Source organism: Megascapheus bottae, chromosome 17, assembly GCF_031878675.1.
Source record: "Megascapheus bottae isolate mThoBot1 chromosome 17, mThoBot2.hap1, whole genome shotgun sequence".
In the NCBI taxonomy this organism is placed as follows: Eukaryota; Metazoa; Chordata; class Mammalia; order Rodentia; family Geomyidae; genus Megascapheus; species Megascapheus bottae.
In genome coordinates, this window is record NC_143525.1 from 3777834 (window position 1) to 3792894 (window position 15061).

Genomic DNA, 15061 nt, shown 5'->3' on the forward strand with positions numbered 1-15061 from the left:
GCCTTGCTGGAGTTTTCCCCAGCATTCTTCCCACCCTGTTTATCCCTCACGCAGAGCTGAGGGGTTGAACCCTGGCCCACACACAGACAGGCCAGGGAGGCTCCAAGAAGCTCAGCCACCCTGGAAATCCCAGGTGTTTGAGCCCACATCCTTTCCTTTTGCCAAATGGATCAGACTGCAAGGCCAGTACACCCTTGTCCCTCTTTGAACATTACAAACTGAAATGGGGACTAGGTCTCCCTTAGCAATCTTGGAGCTGGTGACTACCATCACTGTCCGGAAACCACAGGGGTCCTCACTGGACTAAGAGAAGCCTAGGTGGAGCTTATTTTCACACATATATGGAGGATAGAGCTCTAAACTTTGGACCGAACCAGGAAGCTGAAGGGTCACTGGTGGAACAGTTGAGCCATCCAGGAGATACCCATAGCCTTAATACCCTCCATCCCCAACTCTTATGCCTGGAGTCAGGGGACAAGAGATATGTGAGGCAGGTGACTGCCACACAGTTGTGTGTGTATACTTACAGAGGGCTGTTCACATGTGTATGTCTGGGTACCCACAGAGCATGTAAACACACTGCTGTGACTATGTCTCTACCTCAGGGAACATTGTTATTAATCCATGGACTGGTGCCCACAGTTCTGCTGGGCCTGGCAGGGCCTCACCAGCCACTTTGGGAGATGAGTTTGGGGAAGATGAGCCATGTTTCCTACTCGATGACTCTCCTGGATGTGGGTGAAAGAAGCCAGTGGGACCCCAGAAAGGCCTGTGGCTTCCCTGGGCCTACAGATGCACAGCCATGACTTGGGCCTCGGATCCTCCTCTGTGGCCTTAACTCCTCTTGGAAGGGGAGAGAGAAGGGAATCTTTTGTTGCTCCTATTCGTGGGTACCTAGGGCTGAGGGACTGTGTCCAGGCACCCATAGGCCCGTCCTGGGCAAGAATGTGCATGCATAGTGTGCGTCTGATTGTGTGAGGTGCTTGTTTGTCTGGAGGGAGTGTTCATGGCACATCCAGGCTGTGCTGGCTGTGTGCATAGGCCTGAGTGTGTGTGGGAGTCGATGTGACTCTGGGTATATGTCCATGTGTGTATGGTTGCAGGCCTTGCTGCTAGACTCTGCCCTGAGAGCTTGGAGGTCTCTTCTTTTGTTCACTACTGCCCTTTGGCTTCAGTGTGGGACATGGGCAGGGTCACTGTTGCCTTGCAGAGTTCATATGGTGTTGAACTGTGCCCCCCCCCCATTTCCTACTGGGTCCTGGGTAGCTGGTAGAATGTGTTCCTGGGGTGACCACCATTGCCTATCAGCATAAGGTTCAGGATGTGGCCTAGAGGTCAGTTTAAAACAGCTGTCAGGTGTCAGGCTGGGGCTAGGCATTGTGGCCGGAGTCAGAAGTCCACAAATGTCAGAGAGCAAGGGTCAGGCTGTGGTCGAAGGAAGGGATCACATTGGAACTGGGGCCAAGGGTCAGAACGTGACTGCTGCTGTGGAGAAGGGTCAGTCTGGGGCTGAATCTTATTTGGGTGTAAAGGAGACAGATTGCTGTCCCCAGCCCCATGGGAGTTCTTTGGCCAAGGGCTGGGTTTGAGCCCTGAGTACAAGAAGCAAGGGCAAGAAGGTACCTGTGGGCCCCACAGGCTTCTGAGCAAGCATATGGCCAAGACTTTCCTGTAGTGGTGACAGAAACTCCTTGCTAGTTGACAGTGCTGCCATTTTCAGAGCTGGGAACCAGGTTGTCTATGGACCTAGAACTGTGCAGAGCATAGGCACCGGATATTTTTGCTCACAAAAGGTGGAGAGGAGACCCTGTCTGCTTTTTGCACCCTCTTCCCTGGCTCCCATCCCTATGGCTCTGTCATCTCATTCTCTCTTTTTTCTCTCCTTCCTTGGCTTTCCTCCTCATCCTCTTCCTCCTCCTCCTCCTCTTCTCCTGCTATGTAGCCCTCTTCTCTTTCCTCATCATTCTTTAACCAGCCTCCTTATTTGTATCTGGGCCTGGCCTGCAACTCCCAGTCCCTGAATAAGCCCAGTGGTTTCTGTTAGTTTGGCCTGGCACTGAGAAGGGAAGGTGAGCAAGCACCTGTGCTGTGTGAGGAAAATAGCAGGATTCTGTGTGGAGAGACTGGCCTCCCGGAGGAGGAGGCCTCAGGGGTGCAGGTGGGGCCTCAGACCCACAGGCAAGTGAAATTTCTGACCCACAGCCAGGTCCTCTCCTGCAACCGTGTCCATCGAGCAGGTCTCATAGTGTGTGTTTGAGAGGCTTTGACTCAGCTTCTGCCCTGTGTGGGCCTGTAGCTACATTCGCCACATGTGGTGGTCTCCTGCAGGTTAGTTTAGAGGGACCAACAGACAGACAGATGGCAGGGAGTACACAGAAGAGATCAAAGGCCACAGCGTGGATCAAAGGCAGACCGGAAAAGCATTGGTCCTGATCAAACACCAGCATTCCTGGGGAAGGCCATGAGACCCCAGGCTGGGGCAGAGATGGCAGTGTCCCTCCCGTCCCCAGTAGGGAGCAGCGGACCTGGAGCTCTCAGTCTACCCTTCAATCTCACTCCTATCTGGGTGATTTGGGGGAGGAAAGGGCCTGGGGGCACATGGACTGTGAAAGTGGTCCATACACTTAAGGGAACTTGGATGTTTATAGACTCCTAATTGCTCCCCCATCACTAGCTGAAATGAGAAGGGGCAGGGCGACTCCTTCCTGTGGCATTACTCTCTTGCTTGTGCAGAGTATATGAGGGACCACCCCATACAAATAGCAGGCTCCAGTGGTTCCATCTGCCCAATGCACCAACCAGTCCTGTTGCCCTGCCTTTCATATATATCCAGAATCTCACCTCTTCCCAATTGCCCCACCCTGGCCGGGCCCCATCATCACCCCATTGCTTGCTTCCCTGCTCTTGCCTTGCCCTACTATCCTTTCTTCTTGGCCAAGGGTATGATCACACTCTTCCTGTGCTTGAAACACTGCTAAGGATCCCTCTTTTCTCTCACTGTAAAAGATAAAAAGTCCTTATAATGTGTCCAGGGCCCTATGCATATGACCTCTTATTTACTTGAAGCCCCTATCTCTTCTGGTTCTACACATTGCACAATTCCACTGCAGCTACTGTAAGACTAGCTTCTGCCTCAGGGCCTTGCACCTGTACAGCTTTCCCTTTAGCTATTTGCAGACCTCAATACTTGAGTCTTATAAGTCTGTTCTCAGGTATGAATTCCCCAAGACCTCATGTTAAAACACCACCCCCTCTATGCTTCCATCCTCTTTCTGGCTTTATTTTTAATATCATACCTCCCTTAAATTTAACATTGTAGGGGCTGGAAGCATAGCCTGGTGGTAGAGTGCTCACCTAGCATTCATGAAGCCCTGGGTTCAGTTCCTTGGTACCACATACACAGAAAAGGCCAGAAGTAGCACTGTGGCCTCAAGTGGCCTTGAGCAAAAAGTGTCCAAGGGCAGTGCCCAGGCCCTGAGTTCAAACCCCAGGACTGGCAAATAAACAAACAAGCAAACAAACAAAACCCCATAAAACATTATAGTCATGCACCAAGTAATGCTTTGGTTCCTGATGGACTGCATGTGTGACTGGTTTTGTAAGATCACACCTCCTAGTGTTAGTAGCTGTCTCTTAATTTGTGTAAGGAAACACTGTTACACAACAAAACCTTTTTCTCAGACAACCCCATCTACTCTACATCACTAGTTTGTCTGTCTCAAAAGTATTGTCATAGCTGAGCACCGTGGCTTACGCCTGTAATCCTAGCTACTCAGGAGGCTGAGATCCGAGGATCATGGTTCAAAACCAACCCTTGCTCTAAAGACCATGGGACTCATCTCTAATTACCTATTAGAAAACTGGAAGTAGCGCTGAGGCTCAAGGGGTAAGGTGGTAGCTTTGAGCTGAAGAGCTCAGCAACAGTGCTCAGGCCGAGTCCAAGTTCCACGACCGACCCCCCCCCCCAAAAAAAAATAAAGTCTCATTCTTTGGTATGAATCCTGAACCAAGGAAACAGTGTCCAGCTCAGTATTTGCCAAACTGAGGATAGATATTTCTGCCATATTGAAGTTATGTGATGTTGAGCAAATCCATCATCTGTTTCTCAGTGTCTGAGTCTGAAGTGATGAGATGACTGATGGGAGGAGGAAGATATGTGGAAACTTTAAAGGCCACCCCTACACTTTTCTTCTCTCCCCCTCTTCCCTTCCCCCTTCCCCCTACTTACACCTAGGCCTGTATAGATCTAGCCTTAGGCTATCATCCTGGGGCTGAGTTTGAACTTGATCTCAAGTGACATCTGCCTGGCCTGGTTAGGAGGGGGTGTCCACGCCGTCTTCCTCATCTGAATGACTCCTAGCCAGTCCTGCCCCTAGCAGAGTCTTGTTCTCAGCTGTCCTCATTATGAATGCTCCCCAGTACCCCTGCTTAGAGTCCCCAGACTCTCCCATTCTTCTTTTTGCATGAAAGGAATTATTAGGACAGCTCCCAGAAAAATGAGAGGTAGACCTGCCAAGGCTTTCCCATGGGAAGACCCACCCTTTCTGTGAGCAGCCCCAAAGCCACAGACTCTCCTCAGCTTGGTGAGGGGGATGACCCTGTCCTAGTACCAGGAGAGTCATTCTCCAATACCTACTGTGTGTAGCCTTCTCTGGAGTTAACCCTCAGTGCTATGGGCCTGGTGCCATCATGACTCTCCAGTGTCCTGACAGGTGGGATCTGAAGAGCAGTGAGGGCTCAGAGGGGTTTGTAGACCTAAGTGCAAATCTACCATCCCATCCATTCATTCTATAAATACACACTTGTCTGTGACTGTATTGTGTCAGTCATGCAGGGCAGAGATGAGCACATCCTTGCCCTGACCCTTCTGACTGGGGGATCCCAAGGAGCTGGAGAGAAGCTCCAGCACAGATGAAGGGCATCCCAACCCCCACAACCATCCCAACCCTTCAGATACTAGGACTCATTCCCAGAGTCTGTGCCGGGTACTCAGGGAGTGATGAAGTGAGTCATGTGACCTGCCCTGACCCTAAGGTTCTCCAACCCCACCTCCAGCCCGTTTTTCTCCAAGGGAGCTGTCAGTTCAAAGAGAAAACTCTGGTCAGGGTCAGGCTCTCAGGTGGAGGCTTGGTTTAATCTCTTTCTTTCATCATTCATTCACTCATTCAACAAATACTTAAGGAATGTGTACAAGGCACCTTTCCAGCTTGGAAGATACACCAAGGAGTAAACAGAAAAAAATACATACTTAGATGAATTATAAGGTACCTTAGAAGGAGAGGGAGAACATTCCAGGGACAAGAGTATCCAAAGGCCCTGAGGTGAACGTATGTCTCATAAAATCCATGAACAAGAAGTGAGCTAAAGGGTGAGTCCTGAGGGCATGAGGGGGCTGGCTAGGTGAGGATCTTGGTCAGATGCTAGGAGGACTTCATTGCTCAGAGACAAGAAGGGTGAGTGTCTGTGCCCCTAGGAGAAAGGACATCACTGTCATCCTCATGTTTCCCCTGCAGGCTTGGTTGGTGGGTGAATGCATGGAGGAGATGGTCAAGTCAAGAAATGGTGGAGGGGGTTAAGGGGTCACTCTGGCTGGGTTGATAGTCCCCCAGCTGGTCTTTCTTTGGTTCACAGGCCTGAGTGACCCCAGTTCCTGGGCTAGGCAATTGAAGACAGATGCTAAACTACTCTTTAGATGGCTGTGGAAGGGATTGGCTCTGGGACATAGCACAGAGGGGCCTAGGAGACTTAAGTGTCGTGCCCCCAACCTGGTTGTAAAATGCTGGTTCCCAGGCCAAGAGAACAGCCTGTGGAATTCAACTGATTGAGTTTGACCTAGAGCCCAGAAATTCATTTAGCTTCCAGCTGGCACCTTACTAATTCAAGTTTAGGAGTGACTTTCAGAATGTCAGTACTTGTGATCTCTGTGCAACCAGGCAGACCTAACCAAGACCTGGGAGGAGGATCAACCATGTCATGCACCTCTTCCCACCCCTAAGGGGGCTTAGCTGATGTGTACTTTGGCAGGGGGAGAGAAAGACACCCGCAGCCCTTTCCTCTGCTTGCCAGGCTGCTTTTTGGTAGGGTAAAGGTATCCCATACCCACCTGTCACTCCGTGGGGGAGTGGAGAGGGGAGGTTGTATGTTGATTTCAGTAGAGGCAAGGTATGTGGGGGGGGGTGTTGGAGCATAGTCAGATCACTGAGCATTAAACCCCAAATGGTCGTGGGGTGAGCTCCTTTACTGCCAGAGCAGAGGGGCCTGAGGGAGGGGGTGGAGGTTGGGCTCAGGAGAGTGAAACAGACTGGCCAAGGGCAAAAGTCAGGAGCAGGGAATGGCGTATCTGTGAGATCCTGGCGCTGGTAAGCGGGTAGATGGATAGAGAAGATGGTTGGATGGAGAGACGGATGGATGAATGAATGGCTGGCTGTGTGGGCGGCGAGCGGTTGGAAAGGGGCGGGCCGTCGGAGCGCTCAATCACAGCTCCGGACTGGCGCCCGCCAGCTGCTCTCAGAGCCCGACAATCCGGGGCCCCGCCCGGGGCGCGGAATTGCGAGCCCAGGGGGCTCTGGAGCTGCTCCCAGGACTTGGTCTAAGAGGGGTCGCGCCGCTGTCGTAGGGAGGATCCACGCGCTTGCCTTTAACGCGCGGGCAGGCCACGTCTGGTTCTACAGCCCCAGGTTCCGTTCTTCTTTGTTTCGGACTGATTCCCGGCCGTCTTCAGGGCGCGACCCGACTCTCCCGGGTAGCCCTTACGCCCCTGGCCTGCCTCGGGATCGCCAAAATGTTTGCCCCCGCTGCCCCTCGGTCTGTAGGCGCTTCCTCCAACCCGGCAAAGGACCCCCAAATCCTGGGCCTCTAGGACCGCGGAGCCGGCAAGTGGCAGCATCTCCAAGCTGCGTCTGTGGTGCAGCGAGGGGAGGTGCAGAACGAAGCCTACCCCGCCGCCTCGGCTCCGCTCCCCCCTCCCCCCGTACACGTCGCTCTGCGCCCCGACTCTAGCGCTGCTTCCTCGCGCCTTAAGTAGCTCCTCTGCCGCGGTGCCGTCCCAGACGCCACGAGGGCGATCCCTGCCCCCCGCCAGGCCTCAGATCTGCACCCAGAACACGGCCCGTGCGGACCGACAGACAGCCACAGGCCACAGCCTCGGGCCAGCCCACCGCCCCGCACTGCCACCGGCCCACACGCACACACAGCCCCCTCCGTACACACAGGCGCCGGCAGTCACTCTGCCCCCTATAAACAGTCGCGCACAAACACCACCCCACGCAGGCACCGCATCACCAGTCCCGCCGAGACCCACAAACACATTCACCAGCTAGCATCCACATATCCTCCCCTCCCCCTCCAACCAGCCTCCTCTCCACCAAGCCCCGTGACATCCACACGTAGGGCAGAGCAGAAATAGACAGCCACACCGATACACACACCGAACCGAGCGCGCACAGCCAGGGGCTCACCCGCGGACTCGTAAGTCACTGGAAAAATATTGAAGCGTACCCTCCCTCCCCTTCTGTCTTTGATGAGCGCTCGTGCGCGCACGAGTGCGGGTGTCCGGATGCGCGTGCGCGCGCGCGCACATACACACACACACACACACACACACACGCACACGCACACATTCACTCACACACCCCAGCCCCTAAGCACCTCGGAGCCTCGCAGCCGGTGACCCCGAGCCCCAGCGGTGAGAGCCGCAAGAGCGTCTCCTCGGCGCCCCCTCCTTCTCCCTCCCTTCCCGGCTCACCACTCCTCCCGCCTCTTCCCTCCCTGCCCACTCCTCCCTCCCCTCCGCCCCCCCCCGCGTGTCTGGGGCGCGGGCTGCGCTCAGCCAAGCCCCCTCATCGCGCGCCCCTCCCCGCGCGCTCCCCGCGCCCGCATCGCGCTAAGCCGAGTGGATGTGGCCACGGGGCCGTCTCTAATTACCTCCTGTCCCCCGGCGGCCGGTGAATAATGGCTACTGAGGGCGCTCGCAGGGGCTGTTGAGGAGGAAACGCGGGGCGCGAGAGGAGAGCAGAGCAGAGGCGCGGCGCGGCCCTGCGCGCGCGGGAGCGCGAGGGAGAGGAGCGAGCCCGGGGCCGCCGCGAGCGGCGGGCGGAGAGAAAGGATCCGTGCAAGCGCTCACATTTTTTTTTTTTTTTTCTCCCAAGGATCTCATCTGGCCGCCGCGTTCTGGGAGAGGCGAGGGGGAGAGTGCGCGCGAGAGACGGAGGAGAGAGAGAGACACGGCGGGGGAAAGGGAGACGGCGAGACGCGCAGCCGGCGCTCCGAGACCCCGGAGGAGCCCGCAGGTATTGTTGGCGGCGGAGCTTTGTGTCCTCGGCGGGGCGCGAGGGCTCCCAGAATCCCGGCCCGCAGCCGCGCTCAGATCTGCTTCGAACCGGGGCTGCCGGCGGGGGTCGCCGCCCGCTTTGGTCACCCCTCCCGCCGCCGCAATCTTGGCTGGAGTTGTGGATTTGCCTGTTTGCGAGATTTTCCACGCGGGTGGAGGGGATCGGTCTCAAGAGAAGGAATTTTCTTTTTAATTTTTTTATTCGCTTTTTTTTTTTTCTTTTTGGTGGCAGTTTGGTTGTGCTGGGGATTCCCTCCTCCCCTTTCTTCCACAATGCATGAGAGAGCGAACGGTCTTGGCGTCACTGGGCTGAGATGGCGGGGCTGGTAGCTGCCGACCGGGGAGGTGAGAGGTGCGGGAGAGGAAAGGAGTTCTGCCTAAGTTCTCAATCAGCGCCCAGAAGCTGGTCTGGGCAACCGGTGGGAAACTTCCCTGGAGCGCGGCCTCTGGGGGAGAGCGGTGGGCGGGGGGGACGGCTCCCCAATACCTTCCTGCGCTTCCTCCAGCCACCGCAGCCCCTTAAGGTCGAGCTGCCCCCCCTCCGCCCCCCTTCTCCGCCTTCCTCCTCCCTGGCGGCTTCCGGATCTGGACGGAGCTGCTTCAAATACTTCCCCTGGAGACCCTTCTTCATTCCTTGCAGAGCCTGCCCCGGAGCCCCCCTGCCTTGCGCCTGCCAGGTCTCATGCGTGGCCAAGTAACCAAAGCTGACAATGAAACCTTGCTCCACTGTGTTAGGTGTGCAGGAGTCGGGGCTTCATCTCTCCCGGGGCTGCTGACCCTGGGCCCAAGGCAGGGGGAGGGACTTGTTTGGGTTGGAGAAATTGATGTGGGATGGCGCCAGGCAGGCAGGGGGTGGATGGGGGTGTGCATCGGAGTGAGGGCCCGGGGTGTGCAGCCGGGGGTCGTGGAGGGCATGGCGATTGGCTGGTGCCTTCAGGCACGTCGAGGGCCACTAACCTCAGCCTCCTCCCCTCCTGTACAATGCGGGCTCTGAGAGGTGATCCCGGGGGTGATGTGTTTGTGTGACGAAGTGTTTGTCTCCCGTGATCCACGGCAGACACTGCCGCTCTGGCGACCCGGAGATCGATGACAGGGCCCCTCCCTCGGGGTGGGGGTGAGCAAGGGGTAGCCAAACGCAGAGGGGAGTGGTGAGAATGCCTTTTCCCGCTGGGGCCATGGCGAGGGGAGACCTTTCTCCGAGAATTTCAGGGGGCTGCAGTCCCAAAGTGTGTGTGTGTGTGGGGGGGGGAAGCACAGTCCTAAGATGAGGGGGCCCTGACTCAGAGCCTTCCAGCTACTCAAAGCTCCTAGATGCTTTTTCTTCTTAGGGATATGAAGGGAGAGTGTGGAAGGAGTGAGGGGCTAGCTGTCCTGGTATTAGGGTAGGACAGTTCATGAAAATCAGCCTCAATTGGATTCTCAGTCTGGCAGCCCCAGAGGCTTAAGGTGCGGGGGCGGCAGCCTAGGCAGGTGAAAGCCTTTCTCCTTCTATCTAAAGAGGGGCTTTCAGGAGGACAAGTGGTTATCTTTAGGAGCAGAGGACTGGACTGTTTGCAGATGTGTTCTGTGGCTACCTCCAGGAATAGAAAGAGTTAACTAACCTCCCCTAGAAATCTGTCAGCCCCTACACAGCAGGGACACATTGTTGGACCCTCTGACATGCTAACAGCTTGACACTGCTGACAGGGGCAACAGATTCCAGACCCTGTACTCTTCCCCCTTCCTCTGAGGCAGCAGCTGAAGCTCTGCACAGGTCCTAGCTGGGTGGGTCCCTGTTCAGGGACCTTAGGGAAGATGGAAAGGGTCCAGTGGCCCTGAGGGGGAAAAAAAATGAATTCCAAGCCAGTGCCACTGAGAACTGACTGGGGTGCCACTGTGGGAACTGGGGGGAAGGAGGGAGGGAGGCCCTTTTATCCCTCTACCCTTTGCCCAGGCTGGACTGGCTGATTCGTGCTCTCTTTGCCCTGCTCCTCTTACCTACACCCTCACTACCCACTGCTGGAGGGTAGAGCTCTGGGTGACTTTCTGACTCCCCCCCACACACATTGGACTATGAAGTTCTGGCAGCTGAGGGCAGCCTGGCTGAGGTCCCTTGGGGAGGTAGGTAGGATTGCATGTGACAGCTTTACTATGGTTCCCTTCTCACCTCTATGGTCCAAGCACCTCTGAGGAGAGTTGTTCGTGGGGCTGTCTTCTGGCTCTTGGTACCCGGGGCTCTGACTTCCATTTCCTACAGGCAGAAACTTCCCCCAAAGCCTCTAGGGCCAGGCACGAGAGACACTCTCCATGTTCTGTGTTTGGCTGGACAAACAGGAGTGAATGGATCTGTAATGAATGAATCAGTGAATGAAATGGAAGGTTTCTCAACTGGAGGTATATTGTCATTGTTTTGGGGTTTTTATGATAGCTTCCCCACCCCCCCTTTTAAAAATATGCATTTTAAAATCTGGCTTACAGAAAATCTGGAAGATCCAGAAAAACAAACTATAAAAAAAAAAAAGGTTTTACATGTCTAGCAATGCTAAGATTTTGAGGTAGTTCTTCCTAAGCCTACTGGACTTGTTATTTGGTGGATTGGTTTTATTTTTTTAATGGTATTGTCGTCATTGCATATATTCAGATATATATCCTGCTTGCTTGCTTTTTTTTTTTTTTTTTTTTTTTTTTTTGCTGGCGATAACGCCAGCCTTTTCCTGTTTTGTAACCGGCTCTTCATAAACACCACCGTTAATGTCTTCAGGCTTTTCCAGTCAAGTGGATGTACTGTAATTTACTTAATATTCCCCTTTTGTTCGGCATTGTGGATGTTCCTGATGACTGATGTAGTGGATATATTTTGTGTAGAGAGCTTTTTCTGATGTTTAAGATGATTTCCTCAAAATGACGCTGTGCCACTGCTGTTGTTGCTGCTGCTGTTGCTGCTGCGGCCGCGGAAGGCTCCAGCATGCCTGCAGTGAAGAAACAAGCTCCTCTAGCTTTGAAAGTGGGACACTGTTCTCCTTTCTTCCCTACAGTCTAGAAACTTCCACTAGAGCTGAAAGGAGTCTTAGCAATGAATCATGGATCTGATCTCCCTCCTTTGACAGAGAAGGAAACCAGAGCCCAGAGAGGGGAAGCAAGTCCCAAGGTCACACAGCAATCTGGGCTGTGCAGCAGCCAAGACCTGGCTCCCCATCTTGCCATTCGGGTTTTTGCATCTGGAAATGATTCTTGTAGGTAGCCGAGGCTGACCTTGCACATTTCACAGATGGGAGAACTGAGACTCCAGGCAAGGAAAAAAAGCACCAGATTGCTTTATATTAACCAGCTAGGGCCACAGTCAGGAGGCCCCTAGCCCTTCTGTGACACACACACGCACGCACACTGCTGGGCTCCTAGATCCAGGACCACTTGTCACCAGCCTGACATTAACCAGCTAGAGGCTTCCTGCCTCTAGCCTTGTGACAAGTCCCCTTCCTGTCTTGCCATCCCACTTTCCAGAAGTAAGGCTGAGAATCCCCCTCCACATCCCCTGTAGACCTCACCATTGAGGATTCAGTCCAGAGACTGAGAGGACGTAATTTTGTGTGGGGTTTAGGGGGTGTCAGTGTGGCCAGTGTTCAACAACCTGGAGTGGCTGTGCCGGGCTGGGTGCTAAGCTGTCTGGGGTCAGAAAAGATCCAGACAGGGGCCAGGAGCGTGGCTTAGTGGTAGAGTGTTTGCCTAGCATGCACAAAGCCCTGGGTTTGATTCCTTGGTACCACATACACAGAAAAAGACAGAAGTGGCGCTGGGGTTCAAGTGACAGAGTACTAGCCTTGTTCAAAAAGTATTCAAGGACAATTCCCAGGCCCCGAATTCGAGTTCCAGGACTTGCACAAAAAAAAAATTAAAGAAAGAAAGAAAAGATCCAGACCAAGTAGGTGACTGACACAACCTGGTATGGTGACTTCTCTGTCCACTTGATCTCCTGGGGGGAAAGTAGCAGGGCACCTCAGTTCCTAGACTTGGCGGGGGGGGGGGTGCGTGTGGAAGACAAGGTTATAAGAACTGGGCCTTTCTGTGTTCTCCCTGGCGGCCTGTCAGCCATGGAGGTCTGGTGGGTGTGCCTCGCAGCAGCTGTTACATCTTTTTGGGTCCCTGTGTATGCTCTGCTAGTGGGTAGAGGCACATGTCTGTGAGTCTCTGATCTCAGATGTGTACCTCAGGGATATAATCCCTGGGCACATGTGTGTGTGTGTGTGCACGCACACGCGCGTGCGTGTGCACACTCATGTGAACACCCCTTTCCCTCCTAATGGCCCCAAGGGGATCCAGGCATCAGGTTTTTATGCTTCTTTCAAGGTTGCAGCTGGATGGGTAAAATCGAAGGATGGCCTTTGACTGTGTGTGGTAGTGATGGTGGTGGGGAGGGTGTTGGGGGAGGGAACAAAAATCTTAAAAGACCATCTTCCCTGTGGTCTCCAAGGAGATCAGCCTGTGAAATGATCCACACGTTAATTAAAAACGATTATATCCTGATTGAGCCATTCCTGCTCACAGCCCCCAGCCAGGGAGAGGATGAGGCTGAGAGCCGAGGGTGTGGGATGGGCAGGGTCCAGCTGCAGGGCTCTGAGGGGAACAGGTTTAAAGTGGGTCCTTCTGAGATGTGTTGGATGGCTTGTGCTCAGTTGGGTCTGAACTCCTCCTCCCTTGAATGTAAGGACTCTCACCAGGTGGTGACTCAGAGGTCCCTATGGCTGATGGCAGCCACCAGAGCTCCATGGATCATTCCCCTCCCCCCTTCCCCCACCACCAGCCTGGCAGTGAGCCTGTTTGTACAGCTGTGTGTCAGTGTCTGTGGTTCCAATTCCACAGAGAAGTGACATGCCTCAGGTCAAGTAGCCGGAAATTGGGGACTGGACCTGTCCTCTGGCCTCAAAAGCCCAGGCCCCCAAATGGCCTCTGACTCTTCCTGTGAGCTCTTCACCTCTGCAGAAGCCAGGCCCTAAGGCTAAAGTCTTTTCCTCCTCCATGGCACCATCAAGATTGGTCCTTTCAGAGGCCCAAGCTGCACAGGGCAGAGGTTGTGTGGTCCATCACGTGGGGAGCTAGATGGCTTGCCACCCAGGCAGCTCTAGTCACCTTTGCCAACCTTCCTGCACTCCTCCCCTATGTTGGCTGGTGGTACTGCAGCACACCAGCCACAGGTGCCCCCTGAGGCCTGCCCAGGTAGACTCCTGGGCATGCACACTTAAGATTTTTCTGCCTGGTCTTGGATGGTTGTCAGCATAGAAAGACTACTCTGGTCACAGTGACCCACCAGGTGGCTTCCAGGATGCTTGTGCTTAGCATCCTGTGTTGGGAGGCGTTCATGAGTGACACACATGCAGGCAGGCTGGCTTATCTCAGCATTTATGGAGACCTGGCCTGCTACTTTACTCCTCCCTGGCCTCCACACTTAACTGCCTCTGTTCACCTAGCCCCTCCCCCCAGCTCCTCTGAAAAGCAGAGGCCACTGTAGGTCAGCAGCAACCAGACACCAGCAAAAACAGTGGCCGCCAGCAAAAGCTATTCTTGTTTCTGCAAGCCTCAGTTTCCCCTTTGGGCAATGGAAACAGAACTATTTTCCCCCCCCCCGATAAGACTTGTGAGGAGAATAAAGAAAGTCAGGTCAAGTTTGTTCAAGTTCCTGGCAGTATCCAGACATGCAGAGGGGCTTGTGGTATGGCTGGGACCTAGAGTCAGCTGGGGACTTCTGGGGAAGGAGCTGTTCTAACCTCCCTTCGGTGCTTCTTAGAGACAGTTGGGGTGCAGCCAGAATACCCAATTCTCTGCATTTTTCTCAGCAACCAGAATCCAGGTATTTTCCGATACCCATACCCTCGTTTTGTAGGCTATCATCTGATCTAGCAATCCATCTGTGAGCCACCTCCCTATGGACCCCCATAGGGAGAACATGTATGGCACACCATTTGTTTCTTTCTTTTTGCAGTACTAGGGATTGAACTCAAGGCGTTCTGCATGCTAAATAAGTGCTTTACTTTTTGAGCCCGACCCAAGCCATTTTGTGTTTTGTTTTTGAAGTAGGGACTTGCTACCTTTGCCTAGGTTGGCTTGGAGTTTGTGATCCTCCTTTCCATCTCCTGAGTAGCAGAGAGTACAGGTATGTGCCACCATGCCTGGTTCCATAGGAAGCTCTTTTGCTCAAGCTAGACCTGGCAGGAATGGGGTCAGAGGTGGTGCCCTCCTCAAACAGGTGCTGGGACATGAGAAACACAGGTGGAAGAGCACAGCAGGGCTTTCCCTGGGAAGAAAAAGCTTGGCTGTCCTGCATTGGGCACTTGTGCCACAGAGGCCCAACACTGGGCTGGTTCACAGCCCAGGACTTTGAATCAGAGCCTCTGCATGGCTGGAATAAACTGTAGGAGGCAGTCCCGCAGGTAGTACTCACAGAGGCAGGCTCTTGGGGTGCCAGATATAGTGTCAGCCTTGTATGTGCCACACATCCAGCGGGCCCTCAGACATCTTAGAGGTGAGGATGTGGGGGCAGAGAGGCCATGTCCCGACCAAACTGACCTTGTGCTGTGGCTTCTGTATCCCGGGCCTGCCCGATCCCCCAGGTGGTACTTCCTGTCCTTCAGTCCTCCCTCAGCATTGCTGACCGCATGGCCAGGAAGACCTCCCCTGAGAGAGTGTGTAGGCATCCTGGAAGAGGGGACAATACTCCTGCAGATGGAGGAGCATTGGTGACACATGCACATGACAGAACAA

The 15061-nt window shown here is 54.2% G+C and overlaps 1 protein-coding gene across 1 annotated transcript in view; it reads left to right on the forward strand.

Moving 5' to 3' along the window:
• Rai1 (retinoic acid induced 1) overlaps window positions 1-15061 on the forward strand; it is a 125147-nt gene that overhangs the window by 33470 nt on the left and 76616 nt on the right. The window contains exon 2 of the mRNA XM_090349401.1: window positions 8148-8288. The gene's annotated coding sequence lies outside the window, so the exon portion shown is untranslated. The remainder of the gene's footprint in view (window positions 1-8147; window positions 8289-15061) is intronic.